Below are 17318 nucleotides of genomic sequence, written 5' to 3'. Positions count from 1 at the left end.
ACGTGCAGTGGCAACAAAATGAATACATTTTTAAAAGCCCTTAAAAGCCTTTAAAGGTTACCACTTTAGATTTACAGAGGAGGTCTACTGCTAAAATTACTGCCCTCGTTCTAACCTTCGTGGTGATACCTCACATGCATGGTGCAATTGCTGTTTACATTTGACGACAGACCGCCGCTTGCTTTCGCCTTTGCGCGAGAGCAGGGGGCGACAGGGGTGTTTTTTTTTTTTTTTAATTATTTTTTTGCTTTTTTATCTTATTTTTAAACTGTTCCTTTCTTTTTTTTGTTTTAATCATTTTTATTGTTATCTCAGGGAATGTAAATATCCCCTATGATAGCAACAGGTAGTGACAGGTACTCTTTTTTGAAAAAATTGGGGTCTATTAGACCCTAAATCTCTCCTCTGCCCTCAAAGCATCTGACCACACCAAGATCGGTGTGATAAAATGCTTTCCCAATTTCCCAATGGTGCTATTTACATCCGGCGAAATCTAAGTCATGAAATGCTCGTAGCTTCCGGTTTCTTAGGCCATAGAGATGTTTGGAGCCACTCTGGTCTCTGATCAGCTCTATGGTCAGCTGGCTGAATCACCGGCTGCATTCTCAGGTTCCCTGTTGAGACAGGAGAGCCAGAGAAAAACACGGAATACGGTGGGGGGGTCATTTCCTCCCATGGCTTGTAAAAGCAGTCTAGAGGCTAATTGGCCACTAGGATTGCTTTTACATGAAAGTCGACCACTGGCTGAAAAGAATGATACCAAGATGATACCTAAACCTGCAGGCATCATTCTGGTATAACCACTCAAAGTTGTGAATGGCGTACCTGAAGACAAAAAAAAGGTTAACAATAAAACACAGTAAACGGTAAAGTATAAAAAATTGCATAACTGAAAAACAAACATGATAAAACATAATAACAATAAAACATTGCAGAATAGAATACAGTAAAAACGAGCAGAACAATAGAGAGAGAATAGAGAGAGAGAGAGAGAGAACAATAAAACGACAACTATTTTTTTTTATTTTATATATTTTTATTTTTTTTTTACACTTTTTTTGTAACTAACTTTTATAACTGTAACCGGTTCCAGGTTCGGGTCTCTCAAAATGCAATGGCATCTTGGGAGACCCTGTGAAAGTGTGCCTAGTCTGTGCAATGCTGTACCCTACGCTAATACTCAACTAGTGAATGGTAGCGTTCAAAACATTCACCAATGCAAAGACCAGGATTGTCAGGACAGGAGGGACAATAATAGCGGGTGTCACGCCTATATCCGTGCTTGCTGCAGACACAACATCTTTTTTGGGGGGTTCGTTGGGTAGCGGTACTCGGGAGGACATAAAGAAAATGCGTCTCATGCAGCCGACTGCATTTGGTTGGGGATGTGAATGGGGGAAGTATGGGCGCTGCAGAAGTGATGGGTTACCAATTAGGATTGGCAAATGCAGCAGGAAGGGCACTATGGGCACGACGGCCTGTGTTTGTCTTCTTCTTGGTGGCAGCGGGACACTACTTGTGCTTGCCACCTCACCAGCTTGAACTGCACTTATGGGACTCGCCACGTCACCAAGTGTTACTGCATTGCTGGTTTGACTACGACCGGGGTGTACTAGGCCGCTGGTGCTTGCCAGTTCACCAAAACGCTACCAAAAAAACTGATAGCAATCGCAGGGATCAGGCCTGACTCTGCGAACGCTGCAGTTATGCGTTTAGTGTTTTGTAAGTGTCAGTGATCGATCGATACTGCACTTGGGTGGGCTGGGCTGGGCCGGGCGGAGGGGCAAAAAGCAGGTGCTAGCAGGTATCTGGGCTGATCCCGCTAACACTGCGTTTTTGGGAACCCTAAACTGCTGGGGACACTAGTATAGATCTGATCGGATCAGATATTGATCCGATCAGATACTATACCACTAAGGGAGGTGTATGGTGAGTGCGTGGGTGTTAGCGGTACTGGCACTAATCTGACGCTGCCTGGGGCTGGTGCTTGCCAGTTCACCAAAATACTACCAAAAAAACTGTTAGCGATCGCAGGGATCAGGCCTGACTCTGCGAACGCTGCAGTTATGCGTTTAGTGTTTTGTAAGTGACAGTGATCGATCGATACTGCACTTGGGTGGGCTGGGTTGGGCCGGGCGGAGGGGGCAAAATGCAGGTGCTAGCAGGTATCTGGGCTGATCCCGCTAACACTGCATTTTTGGGAACCCTAAACTGCTGGGGACGCTAGTATAGATCTGATCGGATCAGATATTGATCCATTCAGATACTATACAACTAAGGGAGGTGTATGCTGTGTGCGTGGGTGTTAGCGGTACTGGCGCTAATCTGACGTTGCCTGGGGCGACGCATATCACCGCCGGGCGATCAGGGGGCTAAACCTTTATTCGGTAATAAATGGCGGGTGCCCTGACACTATAAAAAATAAACGAACTAACCAGCGTCACCCGTAACGGTTATACGGTGATCAGTGGTGAAAGAGTTAACTAGGGGGCAATCAAGGGGTTAAAACATTTATTAGATAGTATATGGGGGTCCCTGTCGCTATAAAACGCTGACGGCGAACCTAAATATATACGTCCCTAACTAGCGTCACCAGCGACACTAATACAGCGATCAGAAAAATGATCGCTTAGTGACACTGGCGACGGGGGGTGATCAAGGGGTTAAAACTTTATTAGGGGGTTAAGGGGGTACCCTAGACCTAAAGGGGGCTAACACTAACTGCCCTAACACAGTAACTGTCACAAACTGACACCATGCAGTAATCAGAAAAAAAAAAACCTGCTTGGTGTCAGTGTGACAGGGAGGGGTGATTGGGGGGTGATCGGGGGGCGATCAGGGGGGGATTGAGGGTGTTTTGTGTGCCTGGCATGTTCTACTCTGTGTGTAGTGTGTTTTCACTCACTCGGATGTCTTCTCTCCTCGGCGCCGGAACGGAAAATACCGAGCCGATGAGAGATGACATCATTTCCTTTGCTGCTGTTTAGCATACAGCAGCAAAGGAATGTTCTGATTGGCGGGCGGTGATCGCGAGGGGGGGGCAGGGACTGATGGCCTCCCCCTCACCTCCGATCGCCGGGGGACAAAAGAGGACCGCCTCGGGCACCGGGGGGGTCCAATTGGACCCCCCACCCGCGGGAGGCAGATCACGTACATTAACGTGATTTTGCCTGCCCGTGCCGCCTTGCCGACGTATATCGGCGTGAGGCGGTCCTTAAGTGGTTAACCAAAATATCTGAACCTCAGGGCAATAACACCATGTGTGTGACATTGTACCACTTGCATTTAAGCATCTCCAACATACCTCTTCATTTTCCCTATTTATTTTATACATATCTACCGGACATCTATACCATCTTGCTTAGATTTTATAATTCCTTTCCTGATGTCTATTTGATAGAAATAATTTGTGAACTAGTATAAATTCTCTTTCCCATTCTGATCTAGGGATGCTCATCCCCAGTTCTTCCTCCCACTTAATTAAGTAAACTAAGTACATTTATATAGTGTAGATAAGACATGTAATGGTCTTTGTTCTTGTAGTAATAATTGTTCGAATTCTGTTGATGGCTTATCTAATAAAGAGTTTTTTTTGTCAGGGATTGGATATAAGTTTGGAGTTGTTGATACTGCATCCATTTGGTCTTATTCTCCAAGTGTAGATCTCAAAAAGTCGCGCTAAAGGCTAAAAGTGACAACAGGCGAATGCCTAAAAAAAGACTAATGTGAATATGAAAATTGGATGGTGATCATTGAGTGAAAGTGTCAAGCACTATGAAAGGAAAACTATAAAATGCTAATAAATGGATAAGACATAGATAATAATAGCTATGCCTGTAGCAAAAAACAAATATTGCATAGCACAATCAATAAACAGTGAGTTCCTCTAATGTCAATAGATACAATAATATATCTTAACTGTGACTGCAAAGCTAAATCGTAATTGATAAAGAAAAATGATGTACCAACATAAGGAAAATAAAACCAAAAAAGAGTCCGTAGTTCAAAAAGGACAATATTGAATAAAGTCCATCCGTATTAAATTGACATGCATAAATTAAAACTGTTCTCCAGGTGCTCTGTGAAGTAATGTAACAGGATCTCGCTGTGGTGAGAAATAGAGTGCGTAGATAAACCTCCACCTCTAAGAAAAATTGCTGCCCCTTACCAGATGGAAATGGTCTCTTAATTATAGGAGACCCAGGAGGCGGATGGCTGCAACCCCAGCCAGGGATCTTTGAAGCAGGTACTCAACGTCCAGGTCCAGGGACTCACTCCAAACAGCCTCAGCAATTATTTGAATATTACCATGTAAAAAATAAATAGCTCCACATAGCATAAAATCCAGCGATTTATTAAATAAAAAGTAAAAATTGCACTTACAGAGACATGGTAGATTACAAGCGTGTATATAGAAAGCCGGCCGGCTCCAAGATAACCCGTGTCCTCCGGGTCTGTGTATCGCGGTGTCGTCGGGACGTAGCTCCTCCTCCCTACGCCGTTTCGTCACAACAGGACGTGGTCACGGGATGTGAGCAACGTCCCGACGCACCGCTTAAGTAGACACATCAATAATAACCCTTTACCATTCAGTCCGGCATTGAGTCTTTGTGCAATAACAAACAACTTGTCATCCGCCCTGCGGATAAAGGGGGTGGGATTGTCATTCTGAATAAGAGTGATTATATGCATGAAATGCACCGGATCCTGGGTGACGACACGACCTATACCCGGTTACCATCTAACCCTAATGTGACTTACAAAAGGGAGTTGGAGGTTCTGGTCACTAGAGGCCATAGCTCCGGTATTTTGAATAACAAAGAAAAGTCTTTTCTGATCCCCAGGGCACCCAGGGTACCGGTTATATATTACTTACCGAAAATACATAAAAGTCTTGTTTGCCCCCCGGGACGTCCCATAGTCAGCGGGATAGATTCCATCACGTCCCGGGTGGGCAAATACATAGACTTCTATTTGCAACCATTGGTACGCACCATGAGGTCCTATGTTAAGGATACTCGTGATGTCATCAACCTCCTCTCGAACCATATACCGAGGGATGGGATGTTGCTGGTAACGGCTGATGTTACCTCCCTTTACACGGTCATCCCCCACCAATTAGGTTTGGAGGCTGTATTGGACCATCTCCACCGAATGTCCAATCTCCCGGAGGAACAAATCCGATTTATCATGTTACTGTTGGAATTTGCGGCAACGCATAATTTCTTTTGGTTCGACGGGAATTATTACCGTCAGGATAGGGGGGTGGCCATGGGGGCGAAATACGCCCCTAGCCTGGCGAATCTATTCATGGCCAGGTGGGAGGAGGATGTCGTCTATGCCCAGCCAAGACCTCAGTTGGCCTTGTGGGTTCGCTACATAGACGACATCCTCCTCCTGTGGGATGGCACAGCCTCTGATTTATCTGAGTTTATGTGCCTTCTTAACAACAACGATAGGGGCATTCAGCTTAACTATGAAACCAGTCCTGAACAGATCCATTTTCTAGATCTTACCATTTCTATTAGTAACAATCAATTTGTTACTTCTACGTATTTCAAACCGACTGATAGGAACTCATTTATCCCCCATGACAGCTGTCACCATGCTTCATGGCTTAAATCTGTGCCTAAAAGCCAGTTCCTTCGGCTTAAGCGGAACTGCACAGATGTTGCCACCTTTCGTGATCAAGCACAAATCTTGACCCAGAGGTTTGTTGCCAAGGGTTATTCCTCAGATTTTGTGGCCAGCACATTGGATCAGGTTGAGAAAGTGGACCGTAGGGATTTACTTGTAGAGCGAATTAGGGATCCGGCTGACGCTTCATTTCGTTGCCCCTTTATCACTGATTACTCCTGCCAGTATTTCAGGGTCAAGCGCATTATTAACAAATACTGGCATGTCCTCAGAAATGACAGGGTGCTGGCATCTATGTTGCCAGTCAAACCGCAGGTGGTTTTTAGGGGGGCTCCTTCCCTTAAGGATAAAGTGGCACCCAACATTTTTGATCCCCCAGTTTCGAGGCCTAGCTTCTTTTCTGAGTTGACAGGATATTTCCAATGCAGGAGGTGTCAGGTTTGTTCGCTGAATGGCTGTAGAAGTAGAAGAACAATGAATTTTATTTCTACTTGTACACGCAAGTCCTACACTATTGAGCCCTTCATCACATGCTCCACCACCGGAGTAGTTTACTTGCTGCAGTGCCCGTGTGGCCTGCAATATGTGGGCGGTACTAAAAGACCCCTGCAGGTGAGATTAAACGAACACATTAATAATATCAGGAGAGGGTTCACAAAGCATTCTGTGTCAAAGCATTACTTGACAGCCCACCATCGAGACCCTACAGGTACCATTTTTTTGGGGATAGACAAGTTTAAACCCCATTGGAGGGGGAGTGTCCTGGTACGTAGCATCTCCAAATTAGAGATGGCCTGGGTTCATAAATTGAAGGCTTATACCCCCTTTGGTCTTAACATTGATGTAGATGTTAACGCCTTTATAGACAACTCTTAGGGTGTAAGGTTTTTTCTGTCACCACCAGTCCCGCTTAATATTTTTTATTCTTTAGAAGTAATATTAGTCTGTTTTTTAATGTTATATATGTTGAGTTTCATGATTAGCTGCCTTTAGTGCCCTCCTTTTTCAGGGAAACTGTTTTCTCAACTATACTAGATAAATATTCTATATATGCACTCATGTTTATGGCTCGGATTCCGATCCAATTTTTTTTTTTTTTTTTTTTTTTTAGTTTCCAAAATTTTTCAATAGTATATTTATTCCAATTTTCTAACTTACCTTTTCATATATGAGGTCAGTACTAACAATCTGGGTGCACTTGTTTCCGTTATAGAAACTTGTGCACTTAATAGATAATATTTATTTACCTATGCAGCCCTTATGTCATAAGGGGACTGCTTGCATTTCGTTTTCTTTGTTTCCGTTGGTTTGGTTGGTTTCTGTTGGTTCCTGTGTTGGTTCAACTAACCAATTTTTAATATTAATAATTTTGCTATTTTTACCACATACGTTTTAGTCCTGGTAGTCTTGCTGAGACCGTTTTTTGTTTACCTTAGACATTCATCACTAGGTTAACGTTTTGGCCTTGCCCATACTGTTTCCCTGAGACAAGATGGCGCTTTCGTTCTGCTGTGGTAAAGGGTTATTATTGATGTGTCTACTTAAGCGGTGCGTCGGGACGTTGCTCACATCCCGTGACCACGTCCTGTTGTGACGAAACGGCGTAGGGAGGAGGAGCTACGTCCCGACGACACCGCGATACACAGACCCGGAGGACACGGGCACTCTATTACTCACCACAGCGAGATCCTGTTACATTACTTCACAGAGCACCTGGAGAACAGTTTTAATTTATGCATGTCAATTTAATACGGATGGACTTTATTCAATATTGTCCTTTTTGAACTACGGACTCTTTTTTGGTTTTATTTTCCTTATGTTGGTACGTCATTTTTCTTTATCAATTACGATTTAGCTTTGCAGTCACAGTTAAGGTATATTATTGTATCTATTGACATTAGAGGAACTCACTGTTTATTGATTGTGCTATGCAATATTTGTTTTTTGCTACAGGCATAGCTATTATTATCTATGTCTTATCCATTTATTAGCATTTTATAGTTTTCCTTTCATAGTGCTTGACACTTTCACTCAATGATCACCATCCAATTTTCATATTCACATTAGTCTTTTTTTAGGCATTAGCCTGTTGTCACTTTTAGCCTTTAGCGCGACTTTTTGAGATCTACACTATTTTCAGCTTACTACTTTCTAGTCGCAGCTTTTTTCCAATCAGTGTAAGCGCAGTATTTATCTTTTTACTTTCTCTTATTCTCCAAGCCCAAGGATTCTAATGGAGGGAGCCTATTCTCTATCAGGGTCTTGACCACCCTCACATCCTTGCATCTTTGCCATTTAAAAAAAGTCAATGCGAGGGGCAGGAGGCGGAGCCTAGCAGAGCAGACATGCATTGTTAGAGCTCCACACCGCTGAGGAGAGAAGAGAAGGACAAAGCGGAGCCTGCAGGCTCAAAAGGTATCCATTTGAACCTTTTTGCCCCAGGGAACAAACTGTGAAAGTTTGGGCAGGAAATATGGTACTGGGAGGAAACCGTGGCAGAAATAAAAATCACCTCACAAAGAGCTCACAGGCACTCACTGCAGCTGAAGCAGCTCCAGTCACCTCACAAGATACAGCATCAGGGCGCTCTCACAGACAGAAAATGTCACAGCAAGACTCTCCATTTGAGTCAGATACAGAACAAATCCTCTCACAAACTTCTCCACAAGCCTCCTCAGTATCCCCAGTAATATTATTACAATTTGAAAAGATGCTTCATAAGGCTTTAAAACAAACCTCAGACCAAATAACAAAAAGCCTAACCAAAGAAATAAGAGAGCTGGGAAACCGCACCGCAGCCTTAGAAATAAAAATGGATGAAATTGAAATTACAACCCAAGAAAATATAACAGAATTGGAACAATTAAAAAAAGAGAATTTAATACTTCAAACTAAGCTCGAAGATTACGAAAATAGAGCCAGACGTTCAAACTTGCGCATAAGGGGAATACCTGAAACTGTGACAGACCTGCAATCTACTATTACTGCTCTATTACAAGAACTAAAGCCAGATATCCCTATTGAACGTTTAGAACTGGACAGAGTACACAGAGCCCTCACAGCCAAAAAGAAAGATGGACCCCCACGTGATATAATCACAAAATTTCATTATTACAGAACGAAAGAACAAATACTAATTGCTGCAAGAGAAAAAAAGGAACTTAATTTTCAAGGACACAATTATCAAATTTTTGCTGACCTATCCCAATTTACTATTACTAAAAGACGATCCATGAAACCCCAACTAATGGAACTGCAACGCCACAACATTATGTATCAATGGGGCTTCCCCTTTTCAGTCAGATTTAACTACCAAGGTACAATTTACAGAAGCAGATCAGCAGATGAACTACAACAAACCCTTTTAAAATTAAATCTGACAGAACCCACAAGCAGCAACACTCCCACACGCAGAAGAATGGCGTCATCTTCACCTTCAGGCAGCACCCAGAAAATTTCAGAACAAAATGGGAATCATCATTCTCACAAAAGAGGCCGTTATGCCACATCATCCATGGACCAAGAAGATTCAATGGACTGACATCCTAATTCCTGATATCTCTTCATTTATTATACTAAGAGATGGTTCTCTATAAAAAACCTATATTTATAACTGAATGTAACTGCATTCTGATAGTCACACACTGTGTGGGATCATGTTACATTCCAGTTATATTTCTTATTACTTCTGATTCATATAGCCTTAGAATATATAAGTGAAATAAGGAAATTCTTGTTCAGTTATATATTATCAGGTAATAACAATAGATTTATTACTTTTTAGGACAAATATGTTCAATAATCCAGAAGTAATGGAAGCTTTTTCTTTCTTTTCTTAAAACAAATATATTATTACCTAACTAGTTCCTAGAATTATGTTTTTGTTTATTCTAATCTGAAGCAATACAACCTCAATTTTATGAGTTAACATATCTAAACAGTTGCGTATGAATAAAATATGTAATTGTTTACTCTAAAAGGGTTAAAATCCCAAAATAATTCAAACTATCTTCATCAATACCAAAGTTATTAACAGTACCTTTCTAACTGAATTATTTAGCCTAGGGCAAGACTAACCATATACAACCACCCTGGAATAAATAATTTCAACAAAAACTATATTCTGCACTCCAATTAATGAAACATCATTTTGATGTCTTTTGACATAGCACTTCTCTCCTGTAAGCGGAAGATCCGTGTACCCCCATTAGCCCTCCTCATTCACCCAACCATATTATGTGGGAGTGTGACGAAGGCACTTATTCCCCTGAGAGAGATATTTATTCTCTTTCACGGGTAAATTGTGATTACTTGCAAAAAATAATTTATGCAATGTATCATCTAATCTCATATGTTTTTTGTTTACTCTTTACTCCAGAATTCACTGGTTTCTTTTCTATCTATTCATCTCTTCAGTCCACACAGGTTGATCTGCGCAGTCAGCTCTGCATAACAAAAAGTAAGTCAAAACTATTTGATCTATTGCCATGGCACCACTGAATATACTTTCCCTGAATGTTCAGGGAATAAATGTCCCTCAAAAAAGGACCAAAGCCTTCCGTACTTTCCATAACAAGAAGGCTCACATAGTATGCCTCCAAGAAACACACTTCACCAAAGATTCTACTCCAAAATATATTTCTCCTTTTTATCAACAAATTTACACGGCTTCTGCCTGTACCAAGCAAAGGGGAACTCTAATTGCATTTCACCGATCCACACCATTCACCTTATCATCAGAAATTAAAGACCCAGAAGGTAGATACCTGATACTCATGGGTTATATAATGGATACAGCAATCACTGTGATTTCCTACTACGCTCCTAACAAACAACCTACACCATTCCTCTCACATATATTACAAGTGATTAATACACACAAAATAGGAACAGTGATAATGTGTGGGGATTCGAACCAGGTCCTCCTTCCATTTCTAGATAAATCACCTTTTACACCATCCAAAATAACCTCTAGATTACCTTTTTCTCAACTTCTTTCCAAATACAATCTGGTAGATTCATGGAGAGAAAATAACCCAATGAAAAAGAAATTCACTTATTTCTCGGACCCTCATCAAACCTTCACCAGAATAGATCATATTTTTCTAACAATAGGAATGATACCAGAAATTATTGCATCAGATATAATTCCGATTCCGTGGTCTGACCATAATGCAGTATACACTACTATAGCCTCAGCCATACCAAAAGCGCATGACCCAACGTGGTACTTACCGGACATAATGCTCAAACACCCACTACATCAGATGGCCATTGAACAAGCTTTAAAGGAATACATATCAATTAATAACACAACAGACATCTCCCCAATAACACTGTGGGAAGCTCATAAGCCTGTCTTGCGTGGTACAATACAAAGACAAATGGGACTATTTAAACGGGAACGCAAAAATCTAGCAAAAAAACTAGAACTCAATTTTAATGCAGCCTACATATCATTTCAAGATAATCCATCTCAGAGTACAAAATCTCATTTGGAAAAATCTAGATTGGAATACGATCTATTTCTCACTGAGTCAGTTGATAAATCCCTCAAACGCTCCAAACACAATTTCTTTTTTTTTTTTTTTTTCTTAAATAATCTTTATTAACAATTCTTAATTTACATACATCATATTGTATTAAAACACCTGCATGTTCGCGTGGACATACTCCACTAGAAAAGTGACATACATCATATGGTACACTAAGGCGATCGGAAGCTTTCCTTTTCTTTTTTTTTTTTTCCCTCCCCTTTCCCCCTTCCTTCCCTTCCCCCAACCCTCCCACCCTTCCCTTACCCACCCCCTACCGGCCACAGCCTTCCCTTTATTCCTGGCACCCTATGCTTTCCAACCACGGGTTCCACATCTTTTCAAACTTCTTAAGGTTCCCTCTTCTAATATATAGGGCTCTCTCCTTCCATATTACCTCATTTATTGTTTTAGCCCACTCGTCCACTGCAGGGGGAAGGACTGTTTGCCATCTCTGCATAATGAGCTTCCGAGCCTGGTAGAGACACCTCAGAACGGCTAGTTTAGCTGCTACCTCCTCCCGTCTCCATACCCTGTATCCAAGAATACAGAATCTGACGTCTATCTCCAGGGAAAGCCCCCATTTGCCCTCAATAGAGCCCACAACCCCCCGCCAGTAACGTACTAGCTTGGGGCACCTCCATACCATGTGTATCAGATCGCCCTCTTCCCCACACCTGGGGCACTTAGCTTCAGTTCTTACACCGAAACGGAATAATTTTTTTGGGGTGTAGTATGCTCTATGTAGCAACATTAGGTGGGAGAGTCTCTGTGCAGGTGAAACTGAAACCTCCTGTCCTACCTCCAGTATTTCCTTCCATTGTGTATCAGTCAGCTTTCCCACATCCTTTTCCCACCCCTCCCTGCAGCCCAGATGTTCTGATCTGACAATGGTTTCCTTGCACAGCTGCGCATATATTCCAGAGATAAAGCCCTTCATCTCCCCGGACTTAATCACCCTTTGGAGGAGTGCAGCGTCTATCCAGGCTGGGGGATTTACCCTAAATTGAACCTCCAGTGCCGCTCTCATTTGCAGATACCTAAAGAATGTTTGTCTTGGGATACTGTATTCCCTTTGGAGGTCCTCAAAAGATTTCAATACCCTCCCTCTATACAGCTGGGATAGTCTATTTATACCCCACCTCGCCCATTCCTTAAATTCCCCCATAGCCACTATCTCCTGTAGGTTTCTGTTATGCCAGAGGGGAGCATATTCTGTAAACCCAACATATCCCATTAAGGTCTTTGTTGCCTTCCAGACTTTAGTTATTAACTTAGTTGTGGGGCCTCTACCAACTAGTGAGTCTGCCTCCAATGCTTCTACTACGATTTTATGGGGTGCCTCTAGAGTTAACAAACCTCTGTCAGCACTTCCACCCCGAATATGCTGCAGCTGTGCTGCCAGAAAATAGCACCTCGGATGCGGGAGGGCTATCCCCCCCTCTTTAACTGGTAACTGCAAGCTCTGAAGGCTAATCCTGGCCTTCCCCCTTCTCCACAACAGTTCCCTAAAAAGTGAGTCGATCTTTTGGAATCACTTTTTGTTCAGCCACACCGGCGCGTTGTGTAGCAGATACAGCAGTTGGGGCAACCAAACCATCTTGATCAGGTTGCCCCTTCCTGCTACAGATAGGGGCAACCGGCTCCAGATATCTATTTTACCCCTAAATTTACCCAATAGTGGAACTAGATTGTCTACAATATATTGATTGGGGTCTTTTGACATATTTATGCCCAGGTAGCGAATCTTTGAGACTACTTTTAATTGTGGAATTCCTGACATGTCCGGACCATTGGGGTTATCTAATGGCAGTAGAGCAGATTTCCTCCAATTCACCACCAGTCCTGACACGCTGCCAAACCTTCCCATTATGTCCATTACTTGCCTAAGAGAACCTTCCGTATCTCCAATACGTTTGAAATTATCAAAAAATGTTTACACTTGTAATCCAGTTAAAATAGTCCATAAATTTCACTCACATCTCGCAACTTTATACAAGACAAACAATGAATTTAATCCTACAGAAGCTGAATCCTTCTTCTCAAAAATAACCTTACCTGAGTTATCTCAGAATCAAAAAAGCAGTTTGGATGAGCCTATAACTATAGATGAAGTTGCTAACGCCATAAAAGACCTAAAACTTAACAAAAGACCAGGCCCAGGCGGCTACTCGGCTTTATACTATAAAACATTCTCAGAAATACTCTCTCCCATTCTCACTGAAACTTTTAACAAACTTCTAGATGGACATTCTTTTCGGCAAGAAACACTAATGGCAATTGTTTGTATGATCCCAAAACCTCTTTCTGATGATACTTCCTGTGAGAATTATCGGCCTATCTCTCTGTTAAACCTCGATATTAAATTATTAGCAAAAATAATAGCAAAACGCCTCAATAGCATTATAGGAAAATTAATACATAGAGATCAAGTAGGCTTCATGCCAAATAGACAGGCAGGCGATAATATACGCAGGGCAGTGTTATTGGCACATATTGCAAAAAAACGGAAAATCCCTTTATGTTTTCTATCTCTCGATATTAAGAGGGCATTTGACACAGTATCCTGGCAATATATGCAATATTCATTACAAAAATGGGGTTTTGGACCCCACTTTTTAACATGGATCAAAGCATTATATAATAAACCCAAAGCCTATATAAAATATGCTGGATACAAATCTGAAGCCTTTAATATCGAAAGAGGTACCCGACAGGGTTGCCCATTATCTCCCTTATTATTTGCCCTTATACTCGAACCCATGGCCCAATACATCAGAACAAACCAAACTATAACTGGCATTGAAGTAGGAGGTATTACACACAAATTATGTATATTTGCAGACGATATATTACTTTTTCTATCATCACCACAGGTCTCTGGTCCTAACTTAATACTAGCTCTTGATGGGTTTGCAGCCCTATCCGGCCTTATGATTAATCCTAAGAAATGCCTAGTGCTTAATATTTCACTCACAAACATGGAATTGATCCCGGCTAGGGCTGCACTCCCATTCACATGGGCAGAAAAATCAATCCCATATCTTGGAATTCATTTAACAGCCTCTCATTCTGACTTATTCTCAACCAATTATCCTCCAGTATTAAGACAGATCACAAATCTAATAAAACAATGGTCGCAACTTCCTTTATCCTGGATAGGGAAGATTAATGCAATCAAAATGACTATTCTACCCAAATTGCTTTATCTATTCAGAGTCCTCCCTATTCCAATTCCTTCCTATTTTTTGAGAATAGTACAAAAAAGAGCAACTTCGTTTATATGGGGCTCTTCTAAACCACGTATACCTATACACACACTACATCTTCCCAAAAATAAAGGAGGCCTGGGATACCCTAATTTTACTAACTACTACAGAGCAGCACATTTGGCCAGTCTGTCCAAATACCATGCAAAACAGGAAATCCCATTATGGGTATTTATAGAGGCTTCAGAAAATGACCCTCTATTAATATCAAATTTATTATGGCTTGATCCTAAAGACCGCTTTAAAATTCATAATCCCATAACTAAACACTTCTTATCTCTCTGGGATAAACTAAAACCAAATATCAGTTACAATCTCCACACAATCCTCTCCTTTCTTTTATCAGAAATCCGGCCTTTTATCCGGCATGGATCTACCCAAATTCTTTTAAAGCTTGGACAACATCAGGCATTCAGACACTAAATGACTTCATAGCATCTAAATCATTCCTTTCATTCCCATCGCTTAGAGAAAAATATGATCTACCAAACTCTGAGATATTTAGATATCTCCAAATCAAAAATTTCTATACACCATTCCTAAAGGGGGATACACCATTATCCCAATTATCCATTTTTGAATCAATCTGTACAAAAGATCCATTTGCTAAAGGTACAATTTCATCACTTTATAATCAATTATATGGAGTAGCAAATCTTAATAGACCCTCTTACGTTCAGAGGTGGGAGGAGGACCTGGGACGAACTTTAGAAGACACGGACTGGTCTAATATATGGCTCACATCTAAGTCATCTTCACCCAACATCTTAGCACTGGAGACAAATTATAAAGTCCTAACTCGCTGGTACCTTGTACCCGCTAGAGTGGCAAAATATTCACCTAATACCTCAACTCTTTGTTTTCGAGGATGCCCAGAAATAGGCACATATTTACACATATGGTGGACGTGCCCAGTAATCCAAACCTTCTGGAAGGAAGTCTTCGTGATTGCATCTAAAATATTTAAAAAAATAATACAACCAGATCCATATTTAACTTTACTTAATCTAAAACTGGAATGGTTAACACTCTCTCAATTCAAACTTATGATCCAACTAACAACGGCTGCAAAACAAACAGTGGCCAAGGCATGGAAATCTCCTACATTGGTACTAGCAGAAACAATTCACAGAATGAATAATACAATGTCCCATGCTAAGATGGTAGCCATCGATCAAAATCAAATTCCAAAATTTGAAAAACTTTGGCATCCTTGGATAAAACAACAGTTCCTGTCAAATTTCAATGACTCTGTCCTGTTGCCATGGTAACAAATTAAATGACTTACAGAGACACCCATTCTAAGGCTTCAAAGAGAACTAAAAAGAATAATAAACTGACGAGCGGGACAACCTTGTGGACCATACCTCTACCTTTCAACCCTTTTTCTTCTTTCTCTTTCCTTTTCTCCACCTTACGATTAAAGCTCATTATCAGAATTTATTTGACCTATATACACTCTACTTGTAAACAATATGTATAGTAGGTATAAATCATTTAAATACCTACAAAAGTAACTAAGGAAATGATATATATCTTTAATTTAGGTTTACGTGAACCCAATGTTTATTTTTGAAATTTCATGATATTTACCTATATAAACCCTACTGTAAAACAATGAGCTTACTTTATAGATCCTTGTAAACTTACTTTATGTATCTTTATGTATCTTTATAACATTGTATACTCAATAAACTTCTTTTGACAAGAAAAAAAAGTCAATGCTTCCATTGCTGGTGGAAACTAGGGGTTGTGAAATAAAGGTGTCATTGGCCCAATATAAGTAGACCCATCTCCCTTTTCAATACTGCATCACAGACTTTCAGTGTTGAGAATACCAAAAATGGCATTTCTCCCTTGGGGGGTCGATGCTCTCTAATTATCCAAGGTAATGATTTCAATTTCATGGCTGTGACATCTTCCTCCAATTTCACCCATTGTTTACATTCTGCATTATGGAACCAATCTACTATCCTGGACAGAAATACAGAGAGAATATATTTAGAAAAGTCTGGAAGGGCCAAGTCTCCATCTTCTTTTGTCTTAGTCACTATATCTCTTCTAATTCGAGCTGATTTATGCATCCATATAAATCTCCCCACAGCCTTACACAAGTGATCCAGCAGGTTTATTGGAGAAAATATTGGAATAGTCTGAAATATATATAATATTTTTGGCAGTATGTCCATTTTTACAATGTCAATCCTTCCCATCCAGGAAAAAAATGTTCTATCATATTTTTGAAGTGCCTTTATTATATTCTGTATTATCGGAAGATAGTTAAGCTCTTGGAGTTTGTTTAGATCTCTAGAAATATATGTTCCCAGATATTTAATGGCTTCTTTCTGCCATTTAAAGGAGAAGTTTTTTTTTTAGAAGACCTAATGTCCTACTCAGTAGTGTAATAATAAGGGCTTCTGATTTGTCATAAGTGACTTGAAAGTTACTGAGTATTGCAAAATGGTTAAAATCCTGGATAAGATTTGGTATTGTCACCACTGGATTGGTTATATATAGCAGCAAATCATCTGTGTATACTGACATTTTATATTCAATTCCCTTAACCATAATCCCTTGTATATCTACGTTTTTACAAATCACTATACTCAAATGCTCCATTACTAATACATACAACAAAAGGGAAAGGTGGCAGTCCTGATTTTACAAATCGCTATACTCAAATGCTCCATTACTAATACATACAACAAAGGGGGGCAGCCCTTTCGGGTTCCATTTGATATCACCACCTGGTCAGACAAGACTCCGTTTGTACGTATTCTAGGTGTTGGATTATGATACAGACCCATTATTTTCTCCAGAAGTAGAGGACTAATTCCCCATTGCTTGGTATCTCCTCAAGGAAACACCATCCCACTCT

Source organism: Aquarana catesbeiana, linkage group LG02, assembly GCF_042186555.1.
Source record: "Aquarana catesbeiana isolate 2022-GZ linkage group LG02, ASM4218655v1, whole genome shotgun sequence".
Classification (NCBI taxonomy): Eukaryota; Metazoa; Chordata; class Amphibia; order Anura; family Ranidae; genus Aquarana; species Aquarana catesbeiana.
Note: the sequence above shows the minus strand (reverse complement) of the source record.